The 7,543-nt window shown below is 41.2% G+C and overlaps 1 pseudogene; it reads right to left on the bottom strand.

Moving 5' to 3' along the window:
- Positions 1-6,103: 6,103 nt before the first annotated feature.
- On the bottom strand, positions 6,104-7,113 carry LOC119272696 (annotated as a pseudogene).
- Between the last annotated feature and the right edge of the window lie 430 nt (positions 7,114-7,543).

Below are 7,543 nucleotides of genomic sequence, written 5' to 3'. Positions count from 1 at the left end.
GATGTGGTAGAAAAATCATATTTTTCTACAAAAACTGGCTTACCAGATAGTCCCTCGTGTTTAACCGTCATTTTTTCGATCTCCTCTAAATCAACTCTTATTTTGCACACTTGATATGTTGCACAAACGTAGATAGCTTTTCAAGGTTTTATAATTTTTTTTTAATTTATACTGCCATGTAGACTCATTAATCAAAATATCGGTCTACACCTTAAGGGGAATTGTAGGAAATATTTTTTTCTAATTTCTTTCATAAACATGTTTGGCACATCTATTTGAGCATGCGTTATAAATTTTGGGTGATCCGGAGGTGATGAAAAAATCACATCTTTTACACAAATTGGCTTAAGTGTATTTTTTTCAATTGGAGAGCATAGATGATTGATGTATTTTTTTCGTATTTATTGATAATATTTTTTGGGAGAGAAATATAATTCCTCTAGTACATCTATTTCCCAATTTTCTCGTACAAAATAAAGAAGCTACACGCTGGCCACAAAGAAACCATGATTCTTAAGGTTGCACTTCAAAAACTCACATATAAAATGCAAAAAAATATGTCAAAATCATACTGTTACAAGAGAGTGGACCACCAAATAGCTGAGTCTTACATTATGAGGAAGTCACTGACTAACTGACAGAATGAAGTATATTTTAGAGACAAGGTCACACGGTACTAGACATAGACAACAATGCAAATGCCAACATCATGTTGATCATCGACGTACTTGCTGTCCGACCGTGTGCACAATGTTGTAGCTATCATAGTTCTGCTTTGAGATCCTACACAGAAGGATATAATTAATGACATGGAATATATTTGGACACATGCAAACATTAAATTACAACATATTAGGTACCTTTATCAATTTGGCGCACGTACGTCGATTGTGACTATTTGCCTCATGACAATAGCTACATCTACCAAGTGATCTTGTCTTCTTCATCTTTGCCTATAACCTTTTCTTCAGAGCACCTCGGCCTGGCACATGCACGCGATCCAGAACCTTATCGAAACCCTCACCATCAAGGTTAGCCGATTGTGGCATCAACGGGCCAAACCTAATGCTGTTATCATGAGCATTAGTTGATCCCTTACTATCAGCTTGCTCACTTGTTGATCCATTGCAAATATCTTGTCCTTCCAAAACCATTTTTAGATGCTGAAACGCTTCTTCAAAGTGGCATGCCGTGGAACATGCTGCATGACTAAAATTCCTGAACTTACGGTTCCTTTTTAGGGTTGCAGAGTATTCATACATCTCGCCCTTCCTGGTCGGCTCGAATGCACATTTTGCACTCATTGTCCACCTAGTGGGAACACAACACCTGGACAGTGTTTCTTCTTGTAAAATTCCTAATATGTAAATATGTGGGAACATGGTGTGCTTGCGCATTCCAATTTGCGGCAAGAACAACTAATACTGCGAAGCAGACCATCCTTCTGCTCCGTGCGCACTTCGATCTTTTTATCCATTCTTTCCTTCTCTGACACAACGTATGTGGTAACTTCTGCTGCATAAAGTACCTCTCTAATCTCACATTTTCTTACAACATTTATGCTCCATAGGACCAACTTAAACACAATAGGAGTGAAAACTTTTGCGGCATGTTTCTCAAGACTTGAAGCATTTTCCTCTGTGAACAAAACAGACTGCAAGGCCTCGATGTCTTGGAGAGCCTGTTCAAGCGTCACGACGCAAGGGAACGCTCTTAGTGCTCTAGCATTTGAAACAACGTCATCTTAGCATCAAGATGCGTATGTAGCACCGAGTTTAAACTATCACTATGCTGATTGCTGCTCAATCCCGAGAAACAACGACCCTCAAGATATGGAGCACACCACAATTTTCTCATCTTATACATCTGATGCAACCAGGAGTCCTCACTTGTTACTTTATTCCGTTGTAAGAATTGTAACCATTTCCTCTCATGCTCTTCAATGGAAGATGTATCATATATGAATAATCTGAATTCCTCCTTTACCGCGTCATCATGCAGATGACATACAATGTTCTGCTGAATGTGCCATATATAGAGCCTATGGTTTGAGTCAGGCCACACCACCCTGGTTGCTCTCTGCATTGCAAGGTCCCCATCCGTGATCACAGATATAGGATGCTTCTGTCCCATAGCATCAGAAAAGGTCCGTAACATCCACTCCTATGCATGGCTTGTTTCATGTAAAATGATACCACATGCAAAAATAACAGTGTTGTGGTGGTGATTCAACCCGACAAACGGCACAAATGGCGGATTGTACTTATTGGTTCTGTATGTGCTATCAAAAACAATAACGTCTCTGAAAGCCTCGTAGTCAAGTCGAGATTGACTATCACACAAGAACAGTCCCTTCAGATGACCAGCTTCATCAACCAAGTACTTGAAGAAAAAAAATCTGAATCTGAATCTTGCCTCGTCACCATGTGATTGATCACTGTTTAAGCATCCTTGGAAGCAATTGATTCCTGCACATAATATTGGTGTTTTCATAATGCATCCAACCTCATCATATCCACCGTATTGCATGCACATAATATCCATAATATGGTGTTTTCTGATCCCAGATTTTTCCATGTCTGCAATGTCCGATTTTTGCTCATCGCTAATTCTTCTGTGTGAACGCAAAAGACACGACAGATCGCGTGGGGCTAGAGGATGGTTGTGTTCATCGATGAAATCCTTCACAAACCACTGACATGTTTCCTCCTGTCTTGCAATCACCAATTTAGCTTTACACCCTACACGAGTTATACTCCGTGGCCTCCTCTTTCTATCTTCCATCTTCCTCTTCACAAACCCCTTCAGGACTACACACAATTTTCCTTAAAATTATATGGCAGTTGGATCCATCCCACTCGACATAGCTTCTCCGGACACTAATTAAAACCTTTCTCAAGACCATATTTGTTATAAAATCTATAACCTTCATCCTCACTATTAAACATCTTGTTGGCAATATGATAGTACTCCATCATTGACTCATCACTTACGTCCGCCATGTCTTCCTGCATCAGCATTCAAATGAATAAAAATCTGAAAGGACAAAAAAATTCATGCAAAATCCAGTATAAAATCTTGCGTGGAATTTTAAACTTTGGTCCTTGTACATGTTATGGCAAGCGATCATAAATGTCCATAAAACTGGGTCCCCCATAAACTAGTGAAGTGACCATGGATGATGAAAAATTCTAAATTGAATTGCATGCACTAGGGAAACCTAAATCGATGATGAATTAACAAATCTAAGTAGCAAGTGCAGGCTACGAATCAAAGTAAGTTGAGATTCGGGCGATTCATACCTTAGGATGCAAGTCCGGAAGCGATGGGATCGGCCGGGGGCCAGTTCTATAGCGTCGTCGCCTTCGCCGCCGACTCTGCCGCCGCAGATGTCATGGCTTATTTTTCTTCCTGCCACTGGGCACATCTTCTATAGTGAAAGGGACCAGGAGGAGGACGAGGACGATGCCGACGACGGTGAATTGGTTCCTCTCGCCAGGCTCATCGGACAGAAGGAAGGGGACGAGAATGAGGAATTGACCTACTAGATCTTGATATGGTTCTGGTCGTGGACGTGATCGGTTGAAAGCACAATATTTTACCCTGGACCATTATGCCCTTCTCTGATTAAACTAATTAGGTTTATTCATTTTTAATCCCCCACCAGATAGGACGGCTAATAAAAATCGGAGGGGTAAGTACTCGAAAGTACTCCCAGTACTGCCCCAATCACCGTAAAGGAGCTCTTCTCTAGCATGAGCGGTAGGCTGAATACCACTGGTTTAAGTTCCTACCGCTTATGTGAGTGAACATAACTTACAAGTCAGTATACATCATTTCTCGTTTGTGTCTTTATGATATATCACTTGTAGTAGAACATCTTCAGTGCAGCTAAATCCTCACCCAACTTAATATTGTTGGCATGCTCTTTTATGTTTTAGCGGCATTATGCTATAAATACTTGGGTTGATGGTCAATCGGTCATTCCAGTATTGTGCTATGCACACATATAATTGTACTTGCTATTCTATGTATTTATTTTATGACTTCTTGGTAAGATTCTATATACATGCCTTCGGGGTACTATATCTCTCCTACAAGCAAAAAAATAATATCAGTGGTCGAGTTCCCAAAGTATATGAACTTTATTTTGGTGAATTTCCTGGCAATATCACCAGTTTCTTAGGCATATCAATGCCCATACATAGTTTTACATTCATCTAGCATGTTGATACCTGCATCATAATGGTATACACTAAGCTACAATTATTGTGATAATTATTACATTGTTATATTTGGATCATACAATTATATTTATAAACTTGAAAGATGATCGCGTACTTCTAGATAGATATTTTACATTCCACATATAAGACATAATGTGAAACTTATTTATTACTGTTGCTTCTTTAGTCTATTTGCCACCTCCGCTTGACACAGGAGTTATTAAATCATGTTCGTAAGCGGAGGATGGAGGGAGAGCTAGTCGCCAAAGACCATAGGAGGTGCGGGCCTGGACAGCTCCGTGGGTTTTCTGTTCATCAGACGGGCAGGGGTAGCCCGTCAGTGTAGATTGCTTAATAGCAGGTCAGTAATATGCTGTTTTATTGTAGTGTTTGGAATGTCATGCATGCAGATACTCCATTCCAAACGAACTATGTAAATACTTGCACCCATATTTGTTTAGTATCTCCTTCTCCTTTTGTTTTTGAGAATAGTTCTTCGGAAGAAGAAATCAGAGTTCCAAACGTAACCCGTCTGAAAGAAAAATACTAGCTTGAACAACCACTTGGAGTTAAGCTTTGATTTAGTGTTGAAAATTGTATAGTTGGAGATTGAACCACTAACCTTCTACCAAGCTGACAATTAGAAAAAAAAACAATTGATATGCTATCTGACTGCATTGATGATCTCAATGGCAAAATGCAGACTTCAAGTGTCCAGCAGTTGCCCGAGGATAGACTCTATAGTAGAAGCAAACTGAATGATTGGCCCGCCCATCAACTGCAGCTACAATTAAGAAACGCCTAAACACATTGTTCTCCGACAACAAACCGACGGCGCTGCAGTTCTAGATGAAGAAGAAATCATACAAGGTATGGTTAGAACTGATGTTTCAGTAGTTCATCCACTAGCCTATGTTACTTCCAACATCTGTTCGCTGCTTACTGTTGCAGTAGTACAAGGACATTTTGAGCTCCTGATAGTCTACTTCTCTGGTTCGGTGATCAGGTGGACACACGGATTGTCTAAACAGGATAAAATCTTTGTAAATGTAGTACAAAAAAGATACAGAACCTACAATACCCTTGTAGAAACAGCAACGGCCAACTGTGTGACACATATTTATAAGCAGTGAACATCTTTAGTTTAGTTCTTTAACAACATTCATGCTGCAGATTGTTTTTCTTTAGTAATGCCCATAAATGCAATGAACAAACTACGTACAAATGCAACTAGTTCAAGGGACTCAAGCATAGACGCATTAGAGCATTACAAAAATAGATGAAACATTCCTTTCATACCCTGTTGTATGCCCAGGACACATTGTACAGCAGCTCGACAAACTGTCAGTAAGCAAATATAACACCATGTCTTGTACATGACATGACATTGCAAAGATGGTTCCATTGCAGGAGCAAAATCCAGAAGTTTTTTTGCGGGGGTAAAAGGGATTTGTATTACTCAAGAGCCAAGAAGGTCCTCCCTAGACAGGCTAGCAAAATCCAGAAGTTGACAAGGCCAACATTTACTACTGCTAGAAATTAAGCACCACATTGCATTTGCTAGGAAGTAGTAATACAAGAGAATAGCAAGTATACATATCTAAATAAGATAGCATCCATCAAGCACGATATATAATAGATGCCGCATTAGGTTGATACCAAATAGGACCAATTAAGACATCAAACTGCAGTTCCACTAAAGGTGATCTAACATAGAATCTACCTGTTTCTTACTCTTAACCAGGCAAGGCATAATAACCATAATAACTAAACGAAAGACTAGACGGGAAACAAGAAGAATTACTTAGCAAATGCATAGCCTTATTGTCAGATTGAAATCACTATCCTTAGGAATTAAACGAAGATCTGCCGACGCCTTATGGAATCTGTTGCAAGGCCAGTTGAGAATCTGGGTTGTTGATGGTGTAGCTGGTGAGAAGGTGGATCATGGTGTAAGGACGGTCAGCGACCAGGACAAATTTCTTGTCCTGCTTCACGAAATCTGCAGCTTAAGAGATCCTCTCTAGTTTGTTATCCTTGATGTTGCACTTGCAGATATGAGCGGATGAACCCAAATGTTGAGTGTAGTACACACATTCTGGCTCAGTTCCTGGGAACTCATCAACATCGACGGAGAAGCACCTGTGGTCACTGATGAAGATTGCATATCTGTCTGTGGTCTTCAGACGCTCGAGGTTACCTATCTCGGTGTCAAATTGGAAAGCAAAGAGAGCCAAGACTCCCTGTGGATTCAAGATCTTCATGATGATACATATATGCCCATGCAAATCCACTAGGAAACACCGCATGCCGTACTCATGTCCAGGAAGATCAAGGGAGAAAACCTCGGTCACGGGAGAAAGATTAACCGGAAGAAATTTTCCTAAGCATATAATCATCTCACGAACTACGGATGCTTCAGAAAAGCTTGCGTAGACACCACCCACGACTGCCTTTCAGAAGAAATCGTAAGCTGCTGGCTGCTTATGGTTGTATCTGACGAAACTTTCACTGTGAGGAGCTTCCGAGTAAGCCTTGCGAGATGAGTCGGAGAACACAGTGAGTCGGAGCGAAGAGCCATGGGGGAAAAGGACATCAGCGACTCCCCCCACATCGGGGGGCACGGGCGACGCGAAACGGATCACGACGCCAGTAAGAGGGTTGAGGACACGAGCAGCGTGAGGAGCGATCTTTTCCGCCAGAACGAAGTAGCCGTCGAGAGTGGTAGCCACGACGTGGTAATCGCCAAGCTGCGGAAGATTCTTGTGGAGGAAGCGACAGCGTCGGTGTTCAACAGGAGCAGATTCCCTTGCTCTGGAAAAACCTCGTCGAGGATGATCCACCGGCTCGGGTGAAAGCGGGGGTCGGAGGTGATGGACCAGTCAAAGAAGGAGTTCTTGCCTGAGTTGTAAGGTATGAAGTTAAGACTTAAAGCTCGACCACGGCAAAAGAAAGAGGAAGGACAAAGGTCGTCCCCTATGCTTTAGACGTAGGCTCTGCAGTATGCTATGTTGTGTACCGCACCTGAAGTGTGCCTTGCCATGAGTCAGTCAAGGGGTACAAGAGTGATCCAAGAATGGATCACAGGACAGCGGTCAAAGTTATCCTTAGTAACTAGTGGACTAAGGAATTTTCTCGATTATGGAGGTGGTAAAAGAGTTCGTCATAAAGGGTTACGCCGATGCAAACTTTGACACTAATCCAAATTATTTTGAGTAGTAAACTGGATTCGTATAGTAGAACAGTTATTTGGAATAGCTCCAAATAGAATGTGGTAGCTGCATCTAGGAGATGACATAGAGATTTGTAAAGCACAC

Source organism: Triticum dicoccoides, chromosome 3A (assembly GCF_002162155.2).
Source record: "Triticum dicoccoides isolate Atlit2015 ecotype Zavitan chromosome 3A, WEW_v2.0, whole genome shotgun sequence".
NCBI lineage: Eukaryota > Viridiplantae > Streptophyta > Magnoliopsida > Poales > Poaceae > Triticum > Triticum dicoccoides.
The sequence above is the reverse complement of the archived record's forward strand: the minus strand, read 5'-3'. Positions and strand labels throughout refer to the sequence as shown.